This window comes from Artibeus jamaicensis, unplaced genomic scaffold (assembly GCF_021234435.1).
Source record: "Artibeus jamaicensis isolate MK-2021 breed Jamaican fruit bat unplaced genomic scaffold, CSHL_Jam_final scaffold_1964, whole genome shotgun sequence".
Classification (NCBI taxonomy): domain Eukaryota; kingdom Metazoa; phylum Chordata; class Mammalia; order Chiroptera; family Phyllostomidae; genus Artibeus; species Artibeus jamaicensis.
Genome location: NW_026522030.1, coordinates 39,320,520 through 39,338,852, shown reverse-complemented (window position 1 = coordinate 39,338,852; position 18,333 = coordinate 39,320,520). Strand labels below are relative to the sequence as shown.

At 44.6% G+C, this 18,333-nt stretch overlaps 1 long non-coding RNA gene across 1 annotated transcript; it reads right to left on the bottom strand.

The window, feature by feature from the left end:
- Positions 1-8,235: 8,235 nt before the first annotated feature.
- LOC128626059 (uncharacterized) lies at positions 8,236-17,987 on the bottom strand. Its single transcript, XR_008389943.1, has 4 exons — positions 17,854-17,987; positions 14,643-14,818; positions 14,286-14,419; positions 8,236-9,416 (listed from the first exon to the last, which is right to left on the bottom strand). It is a non-coding gene; the product is annotated as an uncharacterized LOC128626059 (long non-coding RNA).
- Positions 17,988-18,333: the final 346 nt, after the last annotated feature.

The window sequence follows — 18,333 nt, the reverse complement described above, 5'->3', positions numbered from 1 at the left end:
ATTTGCATTTCCATGGTGACTAATGATGTTGAGCATCTTTTCATATTTTTATTGGCCATCTGTATATCTCCTTTGAAGAACTGTCTATTCAACCCCTTGCCCATTTAAAAATTTTTATCATTGAGTTGTAAGAGGTCTTTACTTAAATCTGATAAGAGATACTAGTCCTTTGTTTGATATATGATTTGTAAATTTTTCCTCTATTCTGTGAATTGTCTTTTCACTTTCATGATAGTGTCCTTTGAAACATGTTAATTTTATAATCATATATATATATTTACATTATAACATAAGCTAACACTGATGTTATAAGCTAACACAATAGTTTTTCAGACTATAAGAGCAATACATGCCCATTATAAGAAAAAAAAAACTTTGGGAAAATATTTAAGAGGATAAAGAAAAAATAACTTACAGTGGAGCCAATCACTTATGGCTCCATCTCCTAGGTATAGCGACCGTTAAGATCATAGCAAATTTCCTGGGGCCCTTTTTTAATAGATTATTTATTTATTTGAGATTGCCCCAATGACATCATGTGGCCCTACTCAGCTTAGGAAATGGACGCCAAAACCAGTTGCTGCCGGTGTCAGAAAACACATAAGGTAATTATCTCAGTCTAGAAAAAAAAGAGGACCTAATTTATTTCAACCTATAACACAATAGTCTCACCCTTATGGTTCCTGGAACTAACGCTTTGGAAGGTAAAGGATGCATTGATTCATTTGCTTTAGTTATGTTGCAAGTAAGTGTTCAGTTTGCTAAGCTGGAGCCCTGTTGGAATACATTTTATGTGTTGCTAAAGGACATGACCCTAGTTCATGAAGTTTGAGCTAAGAGTAATCTTTATTCACAATTAGGATCTTCTTTATGTCATTGTTACTATTATAAAATATTCATAGAGGATTCAAAAGGTATAGGGCATTCTTCTGGGAAGCTAAGTGGAGGGATTAGGTGTACAAGCCTGTCCCTGCAGAACAACTATATATAGAACACTTACTTATTTAACAAATACTTATTGCGGACCTACTGTGCCCAAAACACTAGGTTCAGCTTTATAAAGGACATGAGGAATCCCAAGAAGCTACTTGTCTCTTAGGGGAATTAACACACATACAAAATTAACTTTGGCCTAAGGAAGATACAAAGTATTATTATGGTTTAAACTGTAATTTTAATAATGGAAAACACTTATTGAGCTCTTTCTTCTCCTGTGAGGTAGGCATGGTTACTATCCACAGTTTGTAAAATGAAAGATGGCGGTTTGGGCAGGTTGAAATACCTGCAGGCAGACACTGTGGGAAGCAGCAGAGGCAGGACTCAAAGGCAGGCGGCCGGAGTGCAGAGTCGGAACTTGGCACCAGTCACCTCCATCTGGGATGGCATATGCATAGCCTTCTTTAAAAAATTTTGGTGATAAGTTTGCACTGAGTCATTGTCACTGAAGCTTTTTTCTTCCTTGGCAAGGAAACCTTGATCTGGTGACCTTTTAACTTTGACTTCATATGACCATCCTCCAACCCAGTAATTTTCATATAACTGAGCTGCCTTTGAGCCTCAGAGTCTTTTTGTCAAAGAAATGTTTAATGGGAGATAAAAATGAAGGCTCTCTGAGTGAAGCTAAAGGGTTGGGGAGTCTTCCAGAGTGGTGGGGCCCTGAGGCTGCCCCGTGTTCAATGACAATTAGATTATCACAGTTGAAACCTGGTAAGGAGCAATGATGTCAGTATAACCTCAGTCTTGTCACTAAAGAAGTGTTGTTGACTGTTCTCTCCAATGGCAGGACTTCATCTAGTTCAATAAACTGATGGGCATGAGCCTGATGCGGTTTTAGAATTAGTCACATTTAATGTTCCTCGATACAGTTAAGTGTAGCTCCATTTAATCATTAGTTATTTTTTAAATGTTAAAGATAGCTTGTTTACCTAGCGGTCCTCAAAACTTATCAGGATGGTGGGTGGGTAAAGTCCAAGGTCGAGCACCAGGATTGACCAAGGTAGAGAAACAAGGATTCCCTGATCTGGTCACATCAGAGCCTTTTACCAAACGCGTATTCAAAGGAGACCTGGTATGTGTAACATAGTGTTAAATTCCAACAAAGAAGGGCTTAGGCAACTTTTCTTTTCCAGGCACAATTGCACAGCCTGATAAAGCACAGCTAAAGCGGTGGAGAAGAACAGTGAAAGAGGAGGAGGCAGACGCAGGGTTTGGGGCCAATGGCTTTAGTTCAGGTCAGCAGCCTCTCTGAAATTCAGCTTTGAGACTTGGAGCCAAGGCAGTTACATATAGGATTTTATTGTCTACTGTCATTCCTAGGAATGGCAGGAAACATACAGAATTCTAGAAAACTATTATTACTATTATCTTAACCAATAAGTGCACCCAGCTCCTTTGCACTCACCATCTCAGGCTGGCTCAAGGGCAGTTTGCTTATCTGACCAACGCACATGTTTGCCCGCTGTTCTAGTCTGTGTGCCTTAGGAGGGCTCCCCATTCTGTGTGGTCCATCTTTTATCTATCTAACAGGGTGTCGCATGAAGCCGTAGTCACAATGTCAATGAAGGCTACTGTCATTGAAGCCTTGTCCAGAGCTGTGGGTGCACTTCCAAGAAGGCTGTGACTCACACGGGTATGGGCAGAGGGCCTTAGTTCACACCTGCTCCATAGAGGGCCTCTTGGCAGGGTTGCTGTTGGTAAGGCAGCTGGCTTCCCCCAAAGCAAGTAATGAGAGAGAGAGAACAGCCAAAATGATAGCTACAATGTCTTTTATTTATTTTTTAAAGATGTTGTTTGTTTGTTTGTTTGTTTGTTTGTTTGTTTATAGAGAGAGAGGGGGGAAAGGAGAGAGAAAGACCAATGTGTAGTTGCCTCTCCTATGCCCCCTACTGGGGACCTAGTCCAAAACCCAGGCATGTTCCCTGACTAGGAATCAAACTGGCAACCCTTTGGTTCACAGGTCAGCACTCAATCCACTGAACCACACCAGCCTGGGCTTTTATAACCTAATCTCAAAAGTGACCTACCATCATTTCTGCTATATTGTATGGTCTCATAGATCCTGGGACAATGTGGGAGACTAAAGAAGGGCTAGGGATTGATACTCAGAGACAGGGATCACTGGGGAATCATCTTAGAGGCTGGCTACCACAATTATTAATAACAATAATAGGACTTTTTTTGCTCAAAAGCATGTTTTAGTTATTAAATACACATTTCAGATATATACTGAAATAGATATTTCAAAAACACGTAATCCCCCTAATTATGCTTTGTAAAAATGAACATATTTCCTTAGTACTTTCAATGTGCCAAGCACTATGCTAAATAATTTCCGTGGACCCTCTCCTACGACTCACAATTGCAAAGGAGGCACTGTGGTTGCTTCGTTTCACAGAGGAAGAACTTGAAGCACAGGGAGGTTAAGTGGCTTGCTCAGGGGCACAGTAAGTCAGACTATGGACTCAGATTGTTTAAAGCACATATATCATCACTAAGCTATACTGATTCCCTCTAGTCATATTTTTGTGAAACATCTCTAACCTACTCACGGTTTACAAATACAGGACCATCATTCCTAGGAAGTAATTCAGAATTTCCTAGCAGTCACGGAGTAAACAAATAAAGAGTAAAAATTGGAGGTTAAATTCCTGAGGCCTTTATCATGATTAAGACTACACTGGTTAACCTGTCTTCTCTCCCCCTTCTCTGCTCTTCCCTCTTTTTGCCCCAGCTACACTGCCTTCCTTGCAGCTCTCGGAACACTCCAGACGGCTCCTGCCTTAGGTCATGTGTGCTGAACATTCCTCTTCTCGCCCTCAGCATCAGCACGGCTCCTTCCATCACCTCCTCTCCTCAGAGGTCACCCTCCCCAAGAGGCCCACCATTTACCGTAATGCGACGCCGCCACCATCACTCACTCCCATGCTCCATCGCTCGTTCTCCTTTGCCCATGTGCTACAGGATGCACTCATTTAGTATGCTTTCATGTCTCTGTCTACCCTGAACACAAGCTCTGCAAAGGCAAGGAGTTGGGTTTATTTCATTCACTGGGGATCCCTAGCCCTTCGACAGTCTCTGCTATACAATATAGGCTCCACAACAAATACGACGTGTCAGACAAACAATGTAATGACAGGAGGGAGCTTAATGCGTGTAGCTGACAACCAGATGAACTCAGCTGAAAATTTAATGGTCAATTTACTTTCCAGCCATACCTCTTTAAATTTGATAATGAAATTATCTAGAGATATTTGTCCAAATACATGTGTCTAGAGAGAATTGGTTTTTTTAAATGAGCATTCCACATTTGTTGGCATATGTGTTTATTTTTTAACCAGAGAAGATGTATTAGAAATTTCTAAAAACAACAAAAACTGTAGAAACAAAAGATGCTTTTAACCTAGAAAAGAAATAAGCTAGGTCAGAACTGAAGTACTTCCATTGCCCAAGTAATGGCCTACCCCTCTGTAGAGTGACCCTACAAAACCTGAACAAATATTTACCTTTGACATTAGAGAAAGGAACTTCAGCAAATGACATTTCATAAGGAGTGAAATGAAAGAACTTCCTCTCTTTATTTATCCTGTATAATCCACTACTGCTCGGTTTGCTTTGTTCCCCGGGCACAGAGGTATTGTTAGACGGAAGGTCAGCCATCAGTCTAACTTTCCAAGTCTACCTGGAATATTAACTATAAGCTTGGTCATTTCGGAAGGCCAGTTTATGAGTGAACAGTCCATTCAATAAAGGTCTCATCAATATTAAGGTTTTTTCTTTAAAACAACTTAATGTATTGACTTCAGTAATAACACCTAAACTTTGTTAGATACGTGCTAGCCATCATACCTGTGTTATCTCTAACACTTCTAGCAATTATATAGGACAGATACTGTAGTTATGAAGTCCAGTGAAGCTAAGCCATTTGTCAAGAACACAATCAGGGCAGAGACTCAACCCAAGTCTATCTGCCCGACTCCCAAGTCTGGGCCAGTGTCACAGTGCGCTCTCTGGCCCTAACCCTCAGCCTAAGCGGTAGCCTTACCTAATCCTGTAAGTTGCAACAACCAAATATTGCATGCTACATATTTATACTACAAGTTTGCATTGTTTATCTGAAATTCAAATGTCTTGTATTTTTATCTGCTAAATCTGACCACTTCACATGTAAGGAACCTTAGGGGTTTCTTGAGTGTAGTGGTTCTGAGCCAGGGGTGCTTGGCAAAATGACCCAGAGGGCTTCTTCAGAACAGGTACAGCTTCTACCCCGCACTGCACGAGGATTCAGGGGTGGAGCCAGGCCTATGCATGTTCAAAATGTCTGATTCATTCATTACAAATATATATTTATTGAGTACCTACCCCGTGTCTACTGCTTTCATATACTTTGGAAACACAGCGAGAAAAACAAAATAAAGTTCTGCCTTTGGGTATCTTCCCTGGTGACTCCCCAGTTCATCCCTGTGAAGAAACAGTGGGTCAAGCACCCTTATTTCACAGATCGGGGGAAGAGAGGCCCAGAACGGTGCCACACTGGCTCAAGGTCACTGACAGAGGAGGGACTAGAGATCAAGTCTCCTAGTCCGTAGCCCAGTACTTTAAAAAAAAAAATACCTCTTTGCCAACCATAGGTCCTCAATTTTCCAGAACACTTCCCTTTTAGCATTCTATTATCTTTTTTAACAAATTTATTTATTTACATTTAGAGAGAGGGGAAAGAAAGGAGAGAAACATCATTGTGCAAAAGATGCATCGATCAGTTGCCTCTCGCATGCCCCCCCCCCCAACCAGGGACCTGGCTGGCACCCCAGGCATGTGCCCTGACCAGGAATCAAACCAGCGACCTTTCGGTTCCAAGGCCTGTGTTCAATTTACTGAGCCACACAAGCCAATGCAGCATTGTATTATCTTTAAATTTACAGTCTTTTGCAAATTTACAGTGGTTTGCAAAATACAGTGTCAGAAGCCATGCCATTCTTAGAATAATGCACTTAATACTGTTTGAGGCTCTCTGGTACCCATAACACCAAAGTTCGACATGTCCACAGAGAGCTATATTAGAATCCTGACCTCCAATGAGAGTGGCGGTCACTACTGGCATTCCATTCTTTACACAGCAAATGAGAAGCATTTCCCATGTGACCTGACTTCTGTGTTCTCCCAATAACCCTCTCTCCCGCACAGGAGACAGAGAAGATGTTACTGTAACTGCCCTTTGCAGCTGGAGTAACTGAGATCAGCTCACACAGCCAAGCTCAAACTACTCGTAAGTGGTGGAAACAGGGCTCAAGTCCAGGATTTCTCTTTCCAAGTTGGAATAAAATAATCTGAGGATGAATGAAAATTTTAGCCTGTCTCTTTTCTTCCTCCCCCTGCAGGAAAGGGCAGTGAAGGTGGAAGAAGCCTGCTGTGACCAGCCCGGCACTACACTACCGGGCCTGCTGCAAAGCCTCCCTCCCCAGCAGCTCTGCCCCCTCCTCTCAGGTTTCACATTCCTGCCACAGGGGACCGTGTGAGGGCATTCCACCGAGGGCAGAAAACACCTCCATCAAAATGCACACGAGTCACCCACAAACCGTCCGCAGGGTGCCCCCATATTTGTCGGGATTCACAGAGCAGATTAGCTAGTTAGCACTGTGTTCCTAGGAAGCCGGTGGGCACACTGGACTGTTTTGTGTACAGGATGAATATGGAATAATTACGCAAGGCCTTGGAAGGAACCTGGAAATGAGAGTTTGGGGAAATGGGGCTTGAGATCTGAAGGACAAAATGCTGACTTCTTGTCAAATTTTCGTGAGTCCCCAAGGCAGGCACTCCCTTCATCAGGAAGTCAAATACAAGCTACATGCACACTGAAATGCAAATTCCACACTAATTTAAAAAATAAAACTGCTACAACACAAAAAGAAACAACAACAAAAAAGGAAGAATTAAAAATTAAGTTGCCGAAGTCTGTACCCCAGCCCCTTGTGGGTACTGGGCTGCCTTCAGCAGTAAGGGGTCGCTGGGGGAGGGTTTGGAAGCCAGGCTCTAGCCCACCTCCATCATTGGAAGACTGGGCAGAATTGCCCAGGATAATCTGCCCAGGTTCCACCTCAGTACCTCCAATCCACACTCCCACCCCAGCACACGCATCCCCCAGTTTTCCACTTATCTACCTCTCCCTTCTGCTTAAGGCTCTCAGGTGTCCTGTTGATGACCTGTTCATTCTAACGAGGGCTTAGAACTCCAAACGAAGTTCTGTTGCCCCCCAGGATCCAAGTCAGTCTCAAAGACTGCGTCAGAACTCGACATACAGGGTCTAGCGCAAATAACACCCCTTTTTTATTACAAAATCTTTCATTAAAAAACCGTAAGCATGTAATTATGTAACATATCACCATATGACATTGTAGGTGAAATGTTCACATTAAAACTATAAATTATTATACCCACATTATTACTCTACCAACCACACTCAAGCCGGTGTTACTTTTGCTGGACCCTGTACTTATAAAACATACATATTTGAGGTATTTGTGAAAGCAGCCTTCTCAATGGTTCTTCTCTACAACCCTCCACCCCCAATCATCCTACATACACCACCAGCTGAATTTTTTTCAAAGACTTTATTTCTTTATGTCTAGAGAGACAGGAAGGGAGGGAGATGAGAGGAAGAGAAACGCCAGTGTGTGAGAGATGCAGTGATCGGTTGCCTCTTGCAGACCCCAGCTGGGGGCCTGGAGGGAAACCCAGGTATATGCCCCATGGGGAATCGAACTGGCCAGCGCCTACCAGCTGAATTTTCTAAAGGACCAAGATACTCCTACATGAAAATAAATTTCACTCCCCTACATAAGAATAAAAGCCTTCCACAGAACTGCTGTTAAAAATACCAACGTTTCTTCACCAGATAATCCCCATCCAACCACACAATTTAGCTAAGGCTCAGCTGAGACAATGTATGTCAAAATGTTGAAGAATATGGTATGTTACATTCATGTAGCATTTCAGAGCTTCCAAAGCATTGTGCATTTCTCGTGTGATTTCAAAGTATCAGAGAAAGCGTTTATTTTACTTTTATTATGTGTATATTTTGTTTCAATAAGTGGTTTCTTAAATTCTAGGTCTTTAACTTTTTTTGTCAGTTGACTGATATGAAATGTAAAGTTTCATATAAAATTATAATATTCAATACCAACCACTATGTCATTAAATAGTAATTAAAATGAAAAAGGCAGAGCCCTCCCCTAGTGCTCCATGACGAGAAGGCATAAAACAAGGCTTTTGCCATGAATCATCCTTATCTGCACTGTGTGTTGAGAAGCGCAGGACAAAGCCGTAAAAACCATGAGAGTTTATGACTCCTGGAAATTGGCTAGATTAAAAACTGTTTTATGTTATTGAAGAGACTATTGAATATGTTTGGGGCTTTTGCTTGTTTTCTATTTTTATAATGAACTAAAAGTTCAGAGAAAGGCAGTGCCTCTGAATAAAAGACCAGCGCAATGGGGATTAAAAGCTGCCGTGACGTTGGTGAGAATTTACAGGAAGGCCATTTACATGGCCCCTGCGGACGGTGGACCCGCGTCCAAGTCCTGCCCCGCTGTGCTAAGCTATAAGACCTTGGACAAGTTGCTTAGTCTCTCTAGACTTCAGTTTTCTCATCTGTAAAATGGGAATAATAACAGAAGTTACCCGTAGAGTGGTTGGTTGTAAAGATTATGTGACTTAATGTTTGCAAAATACTTAAATAAGGTCTGTTTCATATTAAACATCTTATGAGAGATAATGGCAATGATGATGATGATAACTGGAGGCAGAGAGACGAGATCGAATCCAGCAGTACACAGAGCGGAGGCTTTGTTCAGATGCTGCCATGTGTCCTGGGAAAGCAATTTTCCCAGCAGGGCTGAATTCTCATTTGTTAAACGGCTCTATGGCCGTGTGTAAAATAATTCTGTAATTACAACAGATCTGAACATGGGCCTTTGTCAACTCAGTTCACAAAGGTTTCAGCAAGGCATCAGACTCATTAGAGTCTGAAATTATTCCTGTAGCAGGAGATTGAAAGCCCCACGTCAAACTGGCTTAAGACACAAGGGAACTTCTTAGCCCCTGCAGCTGAAAAGTCCAAGGGAAGCACAGGCTTCAGGTCTGGTTTGATCAGAGTCTCCACTCTTGACTTCAGGACTCGTTTTCTCTACCTCCTGGATCCTCCTTCTGCAGTTACTGTTTCAGTCTCAGTTCTCCACGTGGCCCCTCGTGGCTCCAGGCTCTTTCCAACATCACTGCAGAGGCCCAGCCAGAAGGAATGCGGGAATCTTTCCCAGCTCCTCAGCTAAAGTCTCCTTGTTACCACAAATGGGTGTGAAACATCTTTTGGGGGTTGTGGCAATCTTCTAAAACCAGACTGTTGTGATAATTGCTCTGTAAATATACTAAAAAAAAATCATTGAATTGTATACTTGAAAAGGTAATTTTATGGTATATGCTCTGCCGCAATAAAGCCATTTAAAAACAGATTTTTCTTGTATCTCTTTGGCTCTGTAGGGTCACATGCCCATTGCTGAACCTGTCACTGGGTCAGACACAATGTGACGCTCAGGCCGGCCAGGCCCGAGTACCGTGTGCACACCCAGGAGACTTGGACAAAGTCAATTTTGTCCAAAGCACAGGCACCGAGGTGGGGACCCGTGGCAGGCTGGCTGGAGATGTGGGAGGAGTCCTGCATCACCTTTCCGTGTGCCCCTCAGCAAGCCATCGGCCCCATGCTCCCTGAGAACGAACCAGAAACAAATCCTCCACCTTTAGTTTTGGTCATTGTACACCCTTTATCTCACTTCTCACTGTGGCTTTCAAACTTGACTCCCAATGCTCGTGACTATGGGCCCCAAAGAGGGATGAGGTAATGCACTGGAGTGAGCTGTATAGCTCTAGTTTAACTGATTTTCCAGGGCACAGTGAGAGACAGGGCTTTAGGCTCTTCTCGCTTGACTGAAGAATGACGACATCGGACAAAAGTGGACGTATCCAGAGTGCTGAGAGTGGAGGCACTGTGCTGAGCGCTGTGTCCCTTGTTCTTTTCATCTTCACAACAACCTCAAAAGGAGGATAATCGTGTCCACCTTTCACAGGTGAGCACACTGCCTCCGAGATGCAAATGAAGGCAGTACCGCTAGTCTGAGGCAGAGCTGGGCTTGCAGGGGTTTCTGCCTTGTCTGTCTGTGAGGCGGAAGTTTTAACTACTGTCGGCTTCTAACAAGTCCGAATGTGGTTGGCAGGCCCCACTCACAGTCAAGGCCAGTGTCCTTGAAACCCTTGGCTTCCAATGGGAGGGAAGTGGCTTCTCTCAGCTCACCTGGGGCAGAAGCAGTAAGCAGCCACTGACCTGGTTCTGCAGACTGAAGGTGCAGCTCCCAGGGGTGCAAACTGACACCCTACCTGCTCCAGATGGGCACAGATGGATCTGTGGGGCTGGCACCATGTTGCTGCACAGCCGCTGTTGTTTTTAGTGAACTTGAGAGAACTTTCTCTGGCATCGCCCCTGATTTTGGCACTCCGCAGAGCATTTACCCAGTCACTTCGCACCTGTATGTCAGCTGTCTGCCACTCAAAAGCACTTGCCTTTCACCTCCCAAAGAGCTAACAAGTTTGAGAGCCTGCCCAGCCCCTTTCTCTGTGCTGTGGTCAGGAGACCTGCGTGGAAAATAGGAAAAATGCATTTTCTTATGCAACCAGTGGAGTATTTGCACGAGAAACTATAAACTTCAGTCTCATTAGGGATCAAGGAAGCCTGTAGGGGTAGGCCCGGAGACTTAACAGCACTGAGTACCATTTTTCCCCATTTCATCTGATCCTCATATCAGCCCTCTGGAGTGTACACTTATGCCCTGGCTGGTGCGGTTCCACTGGAGGGTCATCCCATAAACTGAAAAGTTGTGAGTTTGATTCCTAGTCAGGGCATATGTCTAGGTTGTTGGTTTGGTACCAGGTCGGACACTTAGGAGAGGCAAGCAATAGATGATTCTCTCATACATTGATGCTTTCTCTCCCTCCCTTCCTTCTCTCTAAAATCAATAGGCGTGTTCTCAGGTGAGGATAAATACAATAAAACAAAGCATACACTGCTGTGATTCCTATTTGACAGGGGAGAAAACTGAGGCCCCCCAGGCACCATAACTGGCTCATGGTTACAGAAATTGGATCCCAAGCCCTGGCTCTCAACCACTATTCACTGCCTGTGCCCTGCACAACAGGGTCACCAGGGGACAACTTCAGGGACACCAGTGTCTGATTCAAACCCAAGTCCAGCGGAGTCTCTAGGGGCTGGAGGGAAGGCATCTGTGGTGGCTGAATAGTTTTTAAATGCTACAGGTGACTGTAATGTAGTCAGAATGTGAAACTATCTGAAGAGCAAATGACTGCTCTTGTAGTGAATTGTATGAAATTTCATACAATTTTATTTGTATGAAAACATAGAAATTTACATGTCCAATGGGTGCTTCTGGGGGAGCTGAGGCACGCTGACATCATATGCCTGGCCAGCAGCGGCCCTGAGCTGTGGAGTGTGGGTTGGCTCACTCACAGGAAAGGCACAGTGACAGGAGGTGGCCTCGTGCAATCGCTGATGGTAGCCAGAAGACTTGGGTTTGAATCTGCGCCCCTCATTGATTATATGACTGGGGGGCACCTTATTTTACCCCCCTGAGCCTCTGTGTATTCACCACTAAAGAGGGAATAATCACGGGCCCCACCTTAAAGGTTGTTATGAGGAGGCGAGTGCAGGCGTGTGCGCCCTGAACTCAGCTCAGACTTTGGCACCTTGTGAGTAGTGAGTCACTGTCAGCCACGGATGACAACTGCTACGCCACTAAGTGCATGCTACAAACAAGCAGTTTCAAAGGCAAATTTAAATTCTGAGTATGGGTTCTGCTTCCTCACTTTGTGCTCATCAGTGAAAAAATAGAATTACCCTACTCACGTGAAAATGGAATTAATTTGCCATAGTGCAGGTAAACGTCCCAGAGGTGGCTGATCTGCAGCCTGTTGATGAGTCTGCAAACAGGATTAGGGTGGAGCAATCGACAGAAGGGGAGCTCTAAGGGCTCTGCCTGCAGGTGGTGGGGCCCCGCTAGAGGAACTGGGGAGCTGGGGTACTAGGAAAAGCTTCGGCTCCAGGTAAGAGGGAGGCTGGAGGCTGAGGAGCTGCAGGATGCAGGCTCAGAACAGAGTGAGTGATGGGAAGCCAGTTCCAGAGTCTGGGGAAAAGGTTGTGAGGTCTCTTACAAGGATCCAAGGACCTTTCTTCTCCCCACTACCTTCTGGCTTTTTTCTTCTTTTATCATTCTCACCATCTGACAAGTCTACTATCCATTTATCTCAATGTCGCTAATTCTTTTCAGCCCAAATTAAGCCTTGCCTATTCTGCAGGTCTCTGTGGACTAATCTAGATGTGAGTTAGCAGAGCTTCTTCTGCGTGAATTCAGGCCTTGATATGATTTTTGCCAAGCATTGTTAGTAGACTTTGTATGAGCATATCATGTTTAAAGATACTTTTGAGTTTCTAGAGGATGGAGATCACCTTTTATATTTCATACCCTGCCTCCTCCTACCACAAAGGTTAACACAAGTATTTGGGTCTTCAGAGATAAGAGTACATTATATCCATGTACATCACAGAACCCAGAAGTCAAAGAAGGCTTAAGGGTATTTTAGTACAGAAGTGGCAAAATGTTCTCTTGGTCCACAGGCCAAATCCTGCAGAGATGGGGTTGTTTTATTTTATTTTATTTTTTTGGCCAGGCCAGTCCTTGATTTTTTAAATATTAAGTCTGGGTGCCTATAGGTGGGACGTGCCTGTTCAGTCCTTTGCAGTTTAATTTACTTCCTAATGCCTTAATATTTTATACAATTTATCTGCCTGTCCCCTAAAGGCATTTGAGCCTGTGAGCCAAAATGTAAGTCCAGCTGCCCAAGCTCTTGGGTCTTCCCCACAACATCTCCAATACTCGCCCTCTTGCCTATGCTTCCAGAGGCAGCTTATGAAGAATGGAGAGCAGACGAAAAAATAAAATGGAGTCACTGTAGTCAAGCTGCTAAATTACTAAACTTGAGTTGCTGAGGCATGAGGAAATCATTCTATTTTGTCTTTAACTAGCTTGGGAACTTAAGCTTTTTAACTCCCCAGTTATCCATTCTACAGAAAACCCTCTGCTCACTCCCCGAAGGCATCTTAGGAAAGAATGGTCATGTGTCCAGGTCACCTGACAACCATTATCCAAGACCCTGCACACCCGGGAGACTATGGATTATCTCAGACCAATCCAGAGGCGAAGCATGCTTCTTCTCAAGAATGTACAAGACCTCTTCGCTTTTCTTTCTGCTTTGGAACACTCTGGGTACATCGCTTGGCTGTGTTCGTGGTTTGCAGACCCTGAGACCCCTTCATAAATCTCTGCTCTTTATTTGTAGTGGAAGCCTCCTGACCTGTGGTGTCAGTGCTGGGAAGTTGGTTCCCTTGGTGGAAAGCTTTGACTAAAAGAATTCTTCCTGAATGAAGATCATAACTTAAAGCCACCAGCTGAAATTAACCTACTATAGGTTAACTACTTTAAATCCTTTTGGTAGCTCATTGGTGATTGCTGAATACCGTTTCCACTCCCAGGCATTCCAGCACAAGATTCATACAGGCTTTTAGGAACATTTTCTAACCTGTTCTTCAGGAAGAAGACAGGGAACTGAGAACCACATTTGACTTTGCAACTGTGGTCATCCGGAAATGACCTTGGCAAATACTTGTCTTCACTCTTGTGGAATCCTGGCTGCATGTGTCTGTCTAACCTTTCGTACTTACGACTGAACTTTGTCAGGCATCTTGGAATCTGATGTCTGTCGAGCTCATCTGATTCTGGGTAAGTTGAGAGTCCCAGGCTGTACCAGCACCGCAGAAGGATGTGATCTGAGGATAGGATCGATCTAACTAGATCTTATCTCATAACGCCCCATTAAACCTAGACATTTTCACAGTTTTATGCTGTACAGAAGTCAGCTTGTGCCTGAATGCACAGGAATGCAAGCCCAGCAATTATTTACCAGCTGGAATGTGTTTTTTGTGTTCCTCTCTGTCTTGAGGGAACTCTTTCAAAGCTTTTGGTTCTAGTTTTGACGGAGTGGATTGTAGACCTGTTATAACCTGATGAGAAAAAAGTGCTGTATTTTTCTGTTTTCAGGAAAAATAATCTGTATGTGAAGAGCCATCTGGAGAACTGGGTACATCATAAATCACTGTTAACACCAACCGTACTTACTGGGAGCCCAGTTATTTTCTTGCAAGTAGAGACAGGAGGATACAGTATCGGCTTCTGAAAACAATGTCATCATGAGCTTCTTGTGGGCGAGCCAGAGGTCAGGAAGATCCCAGGCTGCTAGCGTGAGAAGAAAACTGCCACAGTGGGAAGAGGGAAAAACTATTAGGATTCTTCTTTTCTCCTTCATCTGCAGCCCCCCCCCCCCGAAATCTAATGTTTTTATCCTATGCAGCTTTTCTTATATTCTTTCAGAAGTATTTGCGGTGACCCATTGATCTTCATTAAGATGCACATTTTCAAGTCACTGTCACCAAACCACCTCAAGGGAGCCATCTAACCCCCTTGGCCTCTCCTTACCTGCTGTGCAGCACGGCTACTGGGAAGGTGCCCAATGCAGCTGGCCTCCTGGCACAGTGGCAACCAATACACAGAGGTTCCCTTCTCTCGTCAGTAAAAAATCCCAAAGAAGAGGAAGTCTGCATGTAAATCATTGAAACAGCATCTTTTCAAACAGCGGAAGAATCAGATACAACCTAAATGTAAAACAATAAGCTGTTTCAATCCGTTTGCGTTGCAGAATCACCCCTGTTTATTAACATGCCACCCTCCCCTCCTCCCCATTAAGAAACTGGAAAATCAACTCAGAAAGAGCCTCCATATCCCTTTTTTTCATCACAGTGATTGATCCACGACGGACACATGACCCAGGTCAAAGGCCTTCCTTGACATTTCTCTGTTGGAAAGACTTTGCCCTCCCTTCTTGGTGGAGGGTTGTATAACTGACCCCACAGTTGCAGGTGGCATGGCCCCCATCGTGCGGAGAAGCCCAGAAGGAGAATGAGTAGTAAGAACTCCGGTGACACAAGCCTCTGGCTCCCAGCACTTAGGAGTCCAGGGCCGCCTGGTTCTTGTAGTTCCGTCAGCAATTCCAGTGTTTGCCTCTTGTCCTGAGGTAGTTGGAGTTGGCTTTATGCTGCTTGCAGCTGCAAGGGTTTAGACTGACAGTTTATGCCGCCAGTAATGTTGATGATTAGGAAGACCACAGAGCAGCATGACAAAAGCGATCGTGATGAATTTTACAAAGAGTACCATATAAAATTACATGGAGATGTGTTGCAGCTATTTAAAATAATCAGGCATAGGTAAAACAAGCAGACAAGAAATACCCGAAAGATGCAGTGGATAGGATAGTAGAGTCACAGGTGATTTGTTCCTTTCATGTAACAGGGTAAAAACTTATCAAACTACGTGTGGTGTACGAAGTAAATGTGGCTGATTTGTTTCCTGCAGATGCCTCCAATCCTCCTTGGCTTTCGCTGCACTGACCAATATTAACCAGATCTTAGTCTCTGTCATTAGGAAATTTTTGGTTTCAAGAGTTGTTTCGGTTTCTTGTTTTAAGGTAACTGGCTACTCCTCCCTTTTTTGTAAGATGATCCCTTGGTGTATTTTGGTGACAGGTGTGTGACCTTGTGGTAACAGGAGAGAGTGAGCTTTGGGTTTGCACATCTGTGATCAGGGTTGGTGTCAGAGACTGAATGTTTGTGTCCCCATCACTCTCATGCTGAAACCCCGATGTCCAACATGATGGCATTGAGAAATGGGGCCTTTGGGAGGTAGTTAGGGTTAGGTGTGGTCACAAGGGTGGGCTAATCCCACTAATCATGGAATTAATGGCCTTGTAAGAGGAGAGATCTTACTCCTTTTCTGTAGGAACACACTGAGGAAAGGCCATTTGAGCACGCGGTAAGAAGTCGGCCATCTAGGAGCCAGAGAGAGACATCTCCCTGGGAGCTGAGTCATCCAGGACCTTGGTCGTACACTCCCCGGGCTCCAGATTGGTCAGATAACGAGCCTATGCATTTGTTATGGCAGCTCTGGCTGACTAAGGCAGTGCCGATGTTTTTAGTAATGTCTCTGGGTACCTGGCTCCCTGACTTGTTGATGTCTGTGCTTAAGGAAACTGGCTTTTTCTGGTTCAACCAGGGCTTCAGGGTCTTTCCTTGTGACTTGCTCCCTGCTGCCACTGTGGCGGCCCTGCAGACCCGTCTGAGTCCAAGCCACGTCCCTCATTTTGGTAACCGGCGATGGCCGGCCCATCCTTTGCCATGGGAAAGCTATTTTTTTTGCCATATAACAAAACTAAGTTGGGGGCAATAAAACTTTAGAAAACAGATTTGTATTTTTTGCTTTTGCTCAATTTGGCTTAGAAGTCAGACATTAATTCCAATGCTGCAAGTTAAAAGAAAACACAAAAAGAAAAACATCCATTAAAGAAATTGGTACTTAAGGCACTCCTTAGAAAATAGTAAGCTTGCAGGAAAAACAGGTAATGGTTATTGTTTATAATATCGCTGTTCATCCAGGAAGATGAGCACATAAGTATGCACAGATGGTACATTTGCTATTTCCACAGCCGAGCAAGAAAGAAGGTGCTCTGGGAGACAGGGGACCCCGGGCGAGCTGGAAGCATGGGGTCGGCCTTTCCTTCTATTGGCTGGGAATTGGAGAGGCCTGGATCATTGCTCAGCCTTGGCCAGCTCTGTGGGGAGGCCATGTAAGTGCCTCTCCATGGTTTAGTTTCCTTACCCATGAAAAAGGGGGGGGGTTGGACATCGTCAGATTGCTGAAGTCTCTTCTGTTTGGAGTCCTGGGGAAATGGTACCCTCAGAGATGGGCAATGCAGCTCCAGAGAGCTGCACTGTCACCTGGACACTGATGTCTCTCTGCCTTTTGTCCTCTCTGACCTCTCCCATGTCAACCCCAATTCAGAGGAAGAAGGAGAAGAAACTTGGGGACAGAGAGAACCGGGGAAACAGGCAGCAAGAGGCAGCAACAAAGCGGCGGGTGACGGAGAGTGGAGAGAAGGCAGGAATCACACACACACACACACACACACACACACACACACACACACACACACACACACACTTTTAGAGAAAGGACGAGGGGAGAAGTAGGGGGCAGCCAAAGAGTGAGTGTATGTGTTCCTTAGTTCATCAAACAAAACAACAGCTGACATTTCTTAGGTCCCTGTCTGAGGCCTGGCACCGTGCTGAACGTGTCCGTGTTATCTCACCCTCACACATCTCATCTAAGCAGGAGGCGGAGGCTTATAAAACCTGCCAATTGGCCCAACATCGCTGTTTCCCTCTATCTGTTTGGGATGCTAAGACAGAGCACTGTAGACCAGGCAGCTCATGAACCACAGAAGTTTACTTCCCACGGTTGGAGGCTGGACGTCTGAGATCAAGGCACTGGTAGATTCAGTGTCTGGTGAGAACCCTCTTCCAGGCTGAAGCTGGCTGGCCCCCTTCCCTCTGTGTCTTCACATGATGCAAAGAGAGTGAGAACACTCTCTGGGGTCCCTTTCACAAGGACACTAATCCCGTTCAGGAGGGCTCTGCACTCCTGTACTGATGAATTTCCAAAGGCTCCACCTCTTAGTACAATCGCATTGGGGGCTAGGGTTTCAACATAAGAATTTGGGGGGTGGGACCCCAAACATTTAGTTCATTGCAATCCCTAATTTGTAAAAGGGAGGCCTGAGAATAAAACAACAGTGTACCTTGGATTCCGGAACTGCACTCATCGTCCACATTGCTGTCTTGCCTAGCATCTCCTCTGTGCTGTGGAATGTCACTGTTTTGCTTGAGGCTGACTTAGCATTTAACCTTGAGCTCATGGCTGACCTAGCGTGATGAGTTCATGACCTGCAGGCAGACAGAAAGGCACCTACTTACACACCCACTCACCCGTTGATGACACTCAAGAGGGCTCCGCAGATAAAATTCTAATATAAATAGAAAGTCTTTTTTTGTTGGATGCCATCACATAGGGCCAGCTGTTTTGGCTTCTTAATTAACTGTGGCTTAGTCTAACGCTGAAAACAACACTTGTTCTTTCTGAGGGCAAGATCATTGGCGGGACACATTCCTGGGTGACCATGGACGCCTGAGGTTTGTTGGGGGATAACGCACATATGAGTAAGCAGTGTCTACCCCTAGCTAACCACATCAAATTTTCTTCACATCCTCCCTATCAGAAC